Source organism: Nuphar pumila, chromosome 4, assembly GCF_984573655.1.
Source record: "Nuphar pumila chromosome 4, dmNupPumi1.hap1.1, whole genome shotgun sequence".
Taxonomy (NCBI): domain Eukaryota; kingdom Viridiplantae; phylum Streptophyta; class Magnoliopsida; order Nymphaeales; family Nymphaeaceae; genus Nuphar; species Nuphar pumila.
Window position 1 is genome coordinate 99,541,491 of NC_143252.1, and position 12,674 is coordinate 99,554,164.

The following is a 12,674-nucleotide window of genomic DNA, read 5'->3' on the forward strand; positions in this document are numbered from 1 at the left end:
AGACCATTGCATATTTCAAAGTTTTCTAAATTCTTTTCTCCATTTATAATCAAATAGATATATTTAATACATATTCGCGGCCATAGTCAGGGATATGTAAAGAATGTATTTCATCTAAGTTCTATATGGCAAAAAGATTCTTTTATCAATGATTTTTTAAAATTTCTTTAGAAAATACCTTTGACAAATTGCATTCATGTATCATGTAGGTTTAGATTGCATCATGAAAATATTTCACAGTGCTACACACACATCCTTTTGATGTATTTTCCAAATTTCATCTCATGAAATCAATTTTCTCAAATTTGCCCTGAGTTTCCTCAAAATCGATTTTCTCGAAAACCCCTTTGGTTTTTCAAGGATTTTCATGTATTTTCCAATCTCAATTCATAATTTTCTAGGTTATATTCTCATTTTCAAAGTTTAAATTAAGAGAAATCCACTTTCTCTAAGTCATTTTGAGTTTTATCAGAAATCAATTTTCTTCAAAACTTCAAGATTTCTTCAGAAATCAATCTTCTTCTTTTCTTCAAAAATATTCTCTCAACAAGGCTCACGATGTTCAAAGTGTTTTCTTTTCCAAGGATTTCCTAAGTATTTCAAATCTTTAAGGCAAACATCATGTTTTCAAAACCTGCATTTTCAGAAATTCATAGCACATGCCTGATTCTTTGTGCATTTAGGAAATAGAACATGATTTACACAAGTTGAGCAAAGCAAAGCATCAGATTGACCCCTGGTTCAATTATCCTTGGTAAAAGTGTCAGGAACGGTTGAACCTCGTACTGACAGGCGAGTCCCATTCTTCGAAATTATCCCGCATTTTAAAACAAAGACAAGTTATTTTCAAAAACTTTTTCAAAGGTCAGTTTGACTTGCAAAAGTAAAATTTTGCAATGATAACACCCATACTCTTTTCTGGCTACTTACTATTGTCATATTTCCTTAAGCATTTTCACAAGAAATATTGTTTAAAACATACGGCCTTCAACACCCCCTTCCCATCATAGATGGCCTTATCACCGTCCCGCAACTCCAGAGCCTCATAAATCCTGGTCGATGCGCCGCTCGGGATAGTCAATCTGTAGAGATCATCGTAGTGGGAGACTATATCGACCTCCACTGTGGGGTTCCCATGGCTATCGATGATCTCCTCGCCCTGAGCGACTTCATGTTGTTGTCCTTCACGGCCCTCGCCGAAACAGCATAGACGAAGCATCGAAAGCCGGAGGGCTTGGTCCTCAGAGTGGGGAAGGAAGAGGTGGAGAAGGAGAGGGAGGAGATCTTCGGCATGCAGACGATGGTGGTCACGGTGGCACTGCGGCTCCGGTCGATCGACAAACGGGGAAGGAAGGAGGACACTTCTCTAGTGAGGATGTAGACGGAGAAAGGCAAAAGACATGAGGGAGGAGGTGGCGCTGTAGATAGGGCTCTCGACGGTGGCACACGTCGACGAGAGAGATGGAGTGAGGGAAGAAGGAGGAGGTGAAGGAGAGAACTCGGGGCAGTGGGCGGCGACTGCGTGCGAGGGATGAAACAGAAAGGGGCTTGCATTAGAGTTTTACAGGGGGGTTTATCGAAAAGTAGTGACGGATTAGCGATGGAAAAATTTTGTCTCAAAATCCATCGTGAATTAGCGACAGAAAAATCTTGTTGCTCATCCATCGCAAAGTTGCGACAAAGTTTGAGACATAATTTTTCCATTGTTAATTCACGATAAATTTTGAGACAAAATTTTTCTGTCAGTAATTCTGCAACTAATTCTAATTTTAGGGACTACTAGTTTTTTCTAGCTAATCCATCGCCAATTTGCAATGGATTATTTTCATCGAAAATTTGTCTCTAATTAACATTTTTCTTGTAGTGGATCATTACTTAAGAAAGCTAATGATTACAATGATTTACGATAACGATTTGTACTAAGGAATACAAAATCCTGCAACGATCATTACTTAAGAATGCTAATGATTACAATGATTTACATTAATGAAAGTTAAATGCTAAAGCGATAACGATTTGTACTAAGGAATACAAAATCCTACAACGATCATTACTTAAGAATGCTAACAATTACAACGATTTACACTAATGAAAGTTAAATGCTAAAGCGATAACGATTTGTACTAAGGAATACAAAATCCTGCAATGATCATTACTTAAGAATGTTAAACATTAGAACGATTCTAACGAAGACAAAATCCTACAGTAATGATTACTTAAGAATGCTAATCATTTCAATGATTTATACTATGAATGATAAATGTTGAAACAATTATAAACGATTTTAAACCATTTACCTCATTTAATTGCAGACCATCTGTGAACACCCCAATTTTTTCAAAATGTTGTAAATATCCCCCTTTTTGCCCCTGATTCCATTTTCTGGGTAATTGAGTCAGTTTTAAATCTAAAATTCCATTTTATTTTTCAAATTTTATTGAAATTAAATTCATTTTACATATCTGACTCAATTTCGGATATGGATCCAGATAAAAGATCCAAATCTGAGCTTCGCCATCCAATTTTTAAATCAAATCTCAAAAACTACTAAAATAACTTTTGAAAAAGCTCAGACAAGTTCATCCGGTATCTGTTTGGATCCATCGTGTTATATTCCTCAATTTGAGGTTTTTAGCTCGAATGTTTTCTCAAAACCTGGGTCCAAACCCATTCTTCTGAAGAAATTTCCCCAAGATAACCCTGATTTTTTCAGGGAAACCCTTTCTTTGGTGAAATATTTTGAAATTTTGTAAAAATTAGTTTAAATTCCTTAGTTTTAGAGCTTTTGTCTTCAAAAACACAAAAAAAATATATAAAATTTTTTGAAAAGAACAAAAAATAAATAAAATTATATAAAAGAAAGAAAAACAGTTTTTAGAACCTCCTTCTTGAAAATACCTCTTTTTCCAAAAACCCTTTTTGAAAATCAAGTTTTATGGAAAGCACCTTTTAGCGAATTTTTTGCAAAATCTCGAAAGTAAAGGGGGCATGTTGCAAAACCCTCCTTTTAGGGTTTTCTTTTAACGAAAAAGACACCACCTTCTCCTTCGCTCATGACAAAACTCTCCAAAACCTTCTCCCCTTCTCGTCTGAACCCTCCATCACCCACTGGTGAACAACCTGCTCCATCCTCCGTCCATCTGCAACGGCTTTGATCCTGTCTCTCAACCCTCTATCGCTGGCCTGACGCCCCCCTTTCCTCCATCACTGGCCGTCGATCCTCAACCAACTCTCCCCTGCTCGAAGCTTCCTGAGATTCTATATAAGCTGGGCAGTAGCAAAAGTAGAGGAGGAACACGATCAATTGACACTCGCAATCCCTTTGCAACCCTTCTTCTTTATCTCCTTCCTATCATTTTTTTTTGGTCCTCCCCATCGGCTAAAGGAATAATCAACCGTAAGGAATCCATCGACTTCAGCATGAAGTCTCCATCCGAGGCATCCATTACATCGGCAATTCATCCATCCATCTGACGATTTGATCACACTCCTCCACACCGGCTACCGCTTCCTCTGCAGAAATAGAAGGTCTCCATTACAGAAGGAAGAGAAGCCCTTCTTTCCTTCTTCAGAACTTCGATAGAACCCCGGTAAGCCACCCTTCAAGCTTTATTTTGGGTTTCTTCTTCTTGGATTTCCTCTGAGACCCTCCAGTCTTCCCCCATTAAGGCACTCTCGAAGGGGTGAGGTTGTTTTTCTTGACAATCTCAATCCTTCTCCCGTGCAACAACGACGGAATAGTCGTTCCGACATTTTTTTTTTAATTTCTTATCTAATTCCTAATGAGTTATTCAAATGTATCCATTCATCATGCTTTCTCTTCTGCAAATTTATGCCTCTTAGTTCAGTATCATCACTTTTTACCCTATTTTGATATACTTTGCATCGGTCATAAGGTCGTTCATACAGCATCATATTGTATTCTTCAGTATCGGTCTCGCTTGGTCTAATATCATAGAGTATTTTCATTTTACTGGAAAACCACTGAGCATCAATGTTTCATAAACCTCTGTGTTTACTACAAAATGCTCAGTTCAGCTGATCCAGAAGTGGGTTCATGTTTATTCCATCGTGAAAACTCATATCTGGTCCTGATGTTTGGTCTAGAATTAATTTCATTATAAAATCATTATTCATGTTAATTTGTTATGAGGATTTGTATTTGACCCATCACAGAGTAATTTTTTTTTATATAAAACCCCAATTGGCATTTTTCTTTTCATCTCTTATTCCTGTTTCTTTTTTTGAATCCTTCTATCCCTGTCCCCATGAAAGCATCAGTGGTGGTTTATGTGTGGTAAACCATACCATGTTAATACCACATTAGCAGAATGCTCCGATCCCTGCAATTTTGGCGATTTTGTCTTTCTCTTCTTACAGAATTCTAATGATTCCCTCATTATCATCTCGTGAGATATGACTTTGATTAGCGTCAGGTTCCTTTTATCACTAACATCGTCTATGATTTCCAGCTGAAGCATTTCATGCATTTTTTTTTCTTCCCTTTTGATTTAATGATTTGCAGATTTACTTGTTTTTCCTTTGTTGCTTTCCCTGTTATAATCTACACTTTCACGATACATTATCTTTGTTTCTTCCTCAATATTGTAATTGATTTCATTACCTTTATTCCTTGGAATTTTTTTTTTATATACAGTAAAAGCCTGCTCTCATTTCTAGTATAAGCATAGCATCATATATTGAGATCGATCTTTGTCCCAGGCTTGATCTTTCCCTTCCTTGTTCATTTTTCTTATTTTTATTTATTATTTTTTTTATTTTATTATTATTTAGGTGGTTTGTAGGGGGGGCTTTCTGTTTTGAATCATATTCGGTCTATCATTGATTATGTGCCTCTCTTGGCCATTGTGTTGTGTCCGTTTTTTTTTTTTTTTTATTATTATGTTCGGTCGTTCATCATGCTTGAAGATTTTCCAGATCAATCTCCTATGTTCATTTAAGTTCTAATGTGCATTTAACCCTCTGCATCATCCATTCCACTCACCATGATATTATTTCGTCCTGTTGTAGTCAGTCAGGTCATTTGATCTTAGGCAAAAATGGAGTCCAGATGAAGGAAATAATCAGCCCTCCTTAGAATTAAAAGAAAAGAGAGGAACTACACCACGATAGCATGAGCCTCCATTGCTTAAACTTGATGTTTTCCAAGAGGAATTCTGGGAAATTTGCTATTTCTGTAGGCATTTTTGGAAACTGTTATGTCCTAACAAAAGAAGAATAGGTCATCCCATGGCTTTGGCCGATCATTTGCCATAAAATTTCTTTTTTTCTGGAACGCAACTCTCAGATGATATCATCCAGGATGAATTGTTTGATGAAACTAAGTCATTAATGCATCCAGTTGTTTGGGGTTTTTATCAAGAATATCCATTGGATCGTTCGATGAAAGGTAAGTAGAATGGATGATACATCCATATGTATCACAGTAAACTCTTGCATTCCCTTAGATTGATCACTTGTGCTTATTCCCTTTTACTACACTTTGCATTTACGTAGGTTTCAATAAGTATTGGCATTGCTATCTATGTTGTAGGATTGTGTCTCCTGTATAAATATTACTTGAAGTTGCAAACTTTTTTTTTTCTTTCTTTCCATGCAAATCGGCTGTGGTCAGCACCTATAGCAAATCCATCACCCTGTTACTCCACCCTTCATTTCTCACCTTCCACATAGCGTCATCCTCATCACTGATGATTGATCCTCTGCAGATAGCCAATCTCCCATTAAATGTTATTGCTCAAATGATTTTTTTTGGGGGGTTATAGTTACAAATTGTAAAATTAACACAGTCTTGTAATGGATTTTGATGGCAATTCACTCTTCATCTCCGAAAGTTGTACATATGTATGTCTAGATTAGCAGGAATCGAGTCATAGCACTGAAGTTTTGTTGGCAGTACGGTATATTGAAAAACAAGATAGTAGGTCATTAATGTGAATCAATCTGTATACACCACCTGGGTTAGTAGTCTGGTGTCAACAGTCTGACATATCAAATGTGTTAGGTAATAAATGTATAACAACAAGGATCGGGTGAGGCATATGGTATAGTGGGTGATGATAACATTAGATATGCTGGCAACCTGTATATATATTTTTCTTTTTTTTTCTTTTCGATCAGAATATCATAGGGTTAATGCATATAATCAGTATTCTGTCATCATGTTACTATACTGATTTCTTTTCTTTTCTTTTTAGGAGACTAATGAAATAAAGCATTTGAGTTTTTGGGTCTTATCTTATAAAGTTGTGGCATCATTATAAGAAGTGAAAGTGTTTCATAAGAGATTTCTCTTTGGCCCCTGGCAAGTGTTCCAACGGGGTTAAAGAAGGCTGCCTCTGCCTCCGGTAAGTACCATATCACCACTATGCTGATCACATCTACAACATGTATATATTTCATTGTTATTGCGATTTCCCATATTTGTTGCCTCCCATCTTACCATAACACACTTTTTCTCTGTCATCTTGCTAATACTTCTAAAACCCCTGTAAGTTACATTCACTACCACTTATGTTTTCACTGTTTGTTCTCTGTCGCACAGTATCTTACTCCCCATCATGTAGGATCCACATGCTTACCTTAACAGCGACACCCCTTCCAGCCACATTTTGCATATCTGCATTCTTGTATCTTTACAGTCATTCTTACACATGAGCTTTATTATATTTCCTCTAAGTACGGAAGTAGAATTCAACTGCTACAATTGAATATCGTGTGGTTTAATACTGAGTGTTAGACGTTAAGTGCAGAGTATGTTAGCCTTTGGTAGACAATATGTGCGTCAGTAAGTTAGTGGATGTTAGTACTAATGAGTCGGTGTCAGTAGAGAGTGTTAGCATTGTACAAGGTAGCCCACCTGTGTAGTACATATTGTCAGTATTATGTATCAGTTCTTGTAAAATATTTATGGTTAATAAGTTACGTTTTCAGCATGATGCTGATAGGGTATAACGTGTACAGTGCAAGCAAAACTGAATGGTGAATATCGGTGAAAAGGGTTGGTGCATCAGCAGCATGTAGGTAGTAAGTCAGTTAGCTTTCATTAGCATAAAGGTGCTGATATTGTTTGCGCCAAGATGGTGTGTGATGATGTCTACAGTCGTGTAGAGGTGGTTAAAATAATCAGTGAAAATCATGATTAGCAGTAAATATGTGTCAGCATTAATAGTCAATAGCTCGTTGAAAACCAACAGTGGGTGTTAGTATAGTATTGATTAGCAGTGTATATGTTAGCAGTTGGTACATATTAATATATCATGTTAATGGTTAGGGTATGATTGGCAGTGTTAGGCAGCTTATTACAATTATTGCTTTATATTCAAGTTTTATATCCCAGCTTTGCAGATAAGTTTAACTTTCTTTTTTTTCTTTTTTTTTCTCTTCTTACATTTGAGTTTTACCACATTTTACTGAGTGTAAAGCAATGGTTCTCAATGCCCAGTCTCTCTCGTTGATTGCTGATTTTCATAAATAAGTGTTTTACTGCTTCCTAATATCTTCCTCAATCATCAAGCATCTATAGTAGCAACTTCAGCCTTCTATAGCATATATTAACACTGATTCTAGGATATGATCTGTCCCTTGCATTCACATAGTAGGCTTTAGCACTATCATAGGTTTGGTATATGTTGTCATTTTTCATAGAGCTAGGGTGCCATTCATGCATTCTAAATATACATATCCGCAGTTAGCACCTTAGCACGATGTCCCCTTCTTATATTTGGACATTGTTAACTTGAATTTTGCAGGAAATGGATGAGATATGTTTATCTCCTTTGGGAATCAGAAACTTTGTAATTTCAAACCTAATAAAGTTTGTAATAGCTAGGTGATCAATGAGAAGGTTTACATTTTCTGCACTAGATAGAATGAATGAGCATATAAATGTCATAAATCACTTATTCGCATACCATTTTTCATCTTATTTCACAAATGGGACCACGAATGGCACATGCACCATTTCATAAAAGGTAAATTAATCCTAAGTTGATGATTTACATCAATGGCCATAGTCAGGATGTAAACAAAACTTAGGATTTTTATCTTTTATAAAATAACACTGGATCCACACTGGATCCTCTTCAAAAATCATCATATTTTCAAATATTTCCTTCTTTTATTAGAGTTTAACTTAAAATTGGCTCAAAATATATACCAATGGCCATAGTCAGGGTATATTGAGAGTCAATTTCATTTTAAACTCTGTAAAAGCACAAAAATATGTTTTATTCTTCACCTGAATTTAAATATAGATCATTATATAATACATTCAATGACCATAGTCAAGGATGTATTATATTTTCAATCTTATTTCAATTCATGTAAAGAATGAAATATGATTTTCAAAATCCAATTTCAAAATTCTTTAAATTCATTCATCACTTAGGATAGAATTACATCATATTTTCAAAAAAAAAATTCATAAATCCAAGTGATTTCCTTCAGGTATATTCTTCACCTCTCAAATCAATTTTTTCAACTCTTGTAAATTCAAATATCATTTTCAGATTCTAAATTCGAGGTCCAATTTGACTTTGAAATTCATTTGTATATCCGAAATTCAAAATTCTAATTCAAATCAAAGTTCAATTTAACTTTAAAATTCCGATTCATCTTCTGATTCCAAATTCAAACTTCAAATTCAAGGTCTAATTTGACTTTGAAATTCATTTGTATATTCAAGGTTCAAATTCTAAATTTCAATTTTCAAGTTCAAATTCAAACTTGGAAGTTCTTGATTCATCTTCTGAATTTAAACTCCAAAAATCTATTTTAGGATCCAGAACTTAATTCTACTTTGGATCTCAGACTTCAGATCCAATTCCATTTTAGGGTCCAGAATCTAATTCTACCTTGGATCTCAGACTCCAGATCCAATTCCATTTTAGGATCCAGAATCCAATTCTACCTTGGATCTCAGACTCCAGATCCAATTCCATTTTAGGATCCAGAATCCAATTCTACTTTGGATCTTAGACTTCAGATCCAAATCCCTTTTAGGATCCAGAATCCAACTCTAATTTGGATCTCAGACTTCAGATCCAAAATCCATCTTAGGGTCCAGAGTCTAACTCTATTTTTGGATCTTAGATTTTAGATCCTAAATCCATTTTAAGATCCAGAACCTATTTCAGGATCCAGAATCCAATCCCAATTCCCAACTCCAACTTTCAAATCGAGTTCCATTTCATTTTCAGATTTCAAATCTAAGTCCATTTACAGATTACATCTAGATTTCTTAAATTCATTTCTATTTTGGATTTCTCAGATCCATCCTGATTTCAAACTTCGAAATTTGAAATTCAATTTCATTTCAAGTATTCATTTCCTTTCCTAAATCCATGTTTAAAACTCAAATTCAACCTCAAAGTCCATTTTTGACTTTGAAGCCTCATTTCTTTATCTCTCATCTTCAAATCTTTCTTTTCAAAATCAAGATTTTTTTTCCCAACTCTGATTATTTCAAAGACTTAGAACTTCTCTGATCTATCTCAAAGTTCTATGTTAAATTCAACCATTTCTTCACTTCATTATCAAGTTCATCTCAGAGTACTTGGAAATTTTCAAAACATCTTTCAAAAGAGCATACATCCTTGCATTGCACAAGCATGATTTTTTGTGCATTTAGACTTAAAATAAATTCTTAGATAATATTTAGGCAAAGCCAAAGGCATAAATTCGATCCTTGGTTCGATTACCTCTGGTAAAGGCGCCAGGAATGGTCAAACCTCGTACCGACGAGCGAATCCCGTCTCTCCATTTTCCCGCGAACATTTTTAAAACGGAGGCGAGTAATTTTCTAAATATTTTCAAATCAAGGTCAAGTGAGACCCCGAAAAAGAGTTCCTCTTGCTCTTCTTTCATTTCTTTTCTCTTCTCTCTTTTTTTCTGTCTTTTATTTTTTCTCTCCCTTCAAAAAGGAGGAAAATAGTGGTTAGAAAAGAAAAAGAGAAGGAAGAGAGAGAAACCCCAAGAGAGGAAAATTTTTGCGATGATCACAATTTTGGCGACCGTGATGGGACTCGTCTTCGTCTGGTCGAATTATGCCTTTGCTTTACTTTAATATTTTCTAAGTCTTTATTCTTCTATGTCAGCTACATTTTCATGCAAACCTTAGGAGCCTAGACTTTGTCCTAAAGCTGACATCATTGCATATAGGATCTAACTATGGTTTGGTAGGACCATATTGACGAGATTATTCCATGTTCACATTAGACTTAGGTTTTAAATACGCGAACCATCAACGGCAGTCTGATTCAAGCTATGGCAGAACGATGGAATCCACATACCTGCACATTTTGGTTTCCGTGGGGAGAGATGACTCTGCTAATGGACGAGTTCAACGACATCATGGGATTGTCAGAGCCAGCTGGTCAACCAGATGATCCGGTCGAGCAGCAGTTCTTGATCAATGTCAAGGGGATAGATGTTCGAGAAGCATTGGCCAGAGCTACAGGGAGTAGATCTTGGCCTCTCACAGAGATCAACGGGAGTCAGTTCATGGATCTGTTCGGACTCTATCGCAAGTATGGGGCCTACGAAGAAGTCGATACCTTGTCTCGAGCAGTGAAAAAAAGAATCCAGCATGCCATGGTCCTATGCATAGTGGGATAAGCGTTCTTTCAGGATGGTCAGAATTTCATCGATGTCAGAGTCGCCCAACTCTTTTGAAGATGGGGAAGCAAGCAGACCCGTCAGCTTTCAGTGTCCATGGCAGCTCTAGCCTTTCTCTATAGAGGCTTAGCCCGTTTCGCCCTTGGAGAGACCATTTTGGTGGAAGGATGCACGTATGCCTTGAAATCATGGTTCCTGCGACATGTTCCATCAAAAGCCAATTCCTTCAGGTTCAACAACAAGAAACCGAAGTCTGCCATCCAGTATCGAACTTTGATCGAGAGTCTACACCAGAAAGAGATCCTTTGGGACTACTTTGATAGACAAGAATCAGTTCCTCGCTACACTTATGCTCGTAGCAAGCGCTACAGATTGCTTGGACCTTTCTTCTGTGTCGACTATCAGTCAGAGAGATGTCTCAGACAATTCTCACAGCGGAAGATTCGTGTCAACACTCGCTTCCAGACGGGCCGCATGCCAGAGTTCAATCTGCAGTCGGATCAGTGGTCTGGGGCATACCATGTCACCAAATACACTTGGGACTCCTTTATTCCTTTGTCTATGTTTCCTGGTCCGAATGTAGCGTCGAAGTATCGAGAATGGTGGCAAACTGTCTGCCCACCTTCTCTTTGTATTTAAATTTTATCATCAATAAAAATACAACTTTTTGTTCTGATAAAAAGCTCTTTATGGCCAAAATTTTATTTTGTTTTATATGGTCACGATCCTCGTGACGACCTCCTCCCCGGTGATGAGACCTCTTTCTTATATTCTTTCTTTGATTATCTCTCATCGTGATGGATGACCTCGCCTAGGTCATAAGGCACATTTTTGTCACCGCAAAATGGTGACACAATTATCGCAAAATTTGTGATGACCCAATCTCTGATGATGGGATAACTTGTCTAAATTGTCTGTCAATTCCTCTTTTCTTGTCCTTTTCTCAAAAGGCCTCATTTTCAAAAATTCCTCCGGGCTCTAACCATTCCTCTATTTCTGCAGAAATCATTTGGCATTGTCAAAATGGTTCAGACCAGAGCTGGAAAGGAGACTACCCCTCAGCACAGCGAGAGCGAAGTCGAAGCAACGTGCTCTCCCAAGTCAGTCAGAGGGAAGAATCAGAACCAAACCGATGATATAGACCTAGCCATGTACAACCTGTTCAAGAGAATGATGACCAGAATGATGTCAGAACAGGCTGAGGCCAGTCAGAAGGAGGTTGCTCCGAAAAGCAAACCAAAGAAGGAAGTTGTGAAAAAACCGGTCAGGATCGTCAGAAAGAAAGTACAGCCTGACACCACTTCTGAAGAAACAGAATCAGTTGAAGAGGAATCAGAAGAGGAAGAACAATTTGTTTATCATCAGAATCCTCTGCCACAGCTTGTAAAGACTGCTGCAGAGCCCGAATCAATAAACAAGCCCATTCCGGCTAATGATCTGATGCAAGAACAGATGAAAGAAATGAATCGGGTCATCAAGGATATTCAGGCCAAAAGCAAAAGCAAGCAGACCTACTCCGGTGAAGATTTTTACCATGGCCTAGATGGGGATGACAATCTGGAAAATCTCCCTCGGAAGTTCCTCAAGTTTGACGGAACAAGCAACCCAAAGGCTCATTTGGCCACTTTCTATGCTGAGTGCAGCTGTTTTAGGAAGGACAACCAAGCATTATTCATTTGCTTTCCTCGCAGCCTGGAGGGTGTAGCAGCCAGGTGGTATGCGGACCACATTAATCTTATCGAACTACGAGAGTTCGATAAAGTTGTCAACTTGTTCATTGAGCGCTTCATGTTCAATGTTGAAGCCTCACCAACCCTCATCCATCTGTACAATTTAAAGCAGAATGAGAATGAGAAGGCTAGCGAATTCATCCACAGGTGGAGAAGCACATGTAACATAATGAAGGTTCACATCCCAGAGGAGCACGCCCTACAGATCATTTTGAATAACTTTGCCCAGCCCCTGAGGAACCTCATTTCTACATCGCCCGCCAAATCATTCATCAAACTAATTAAGAGAGTCGAATGGCTCGAGAC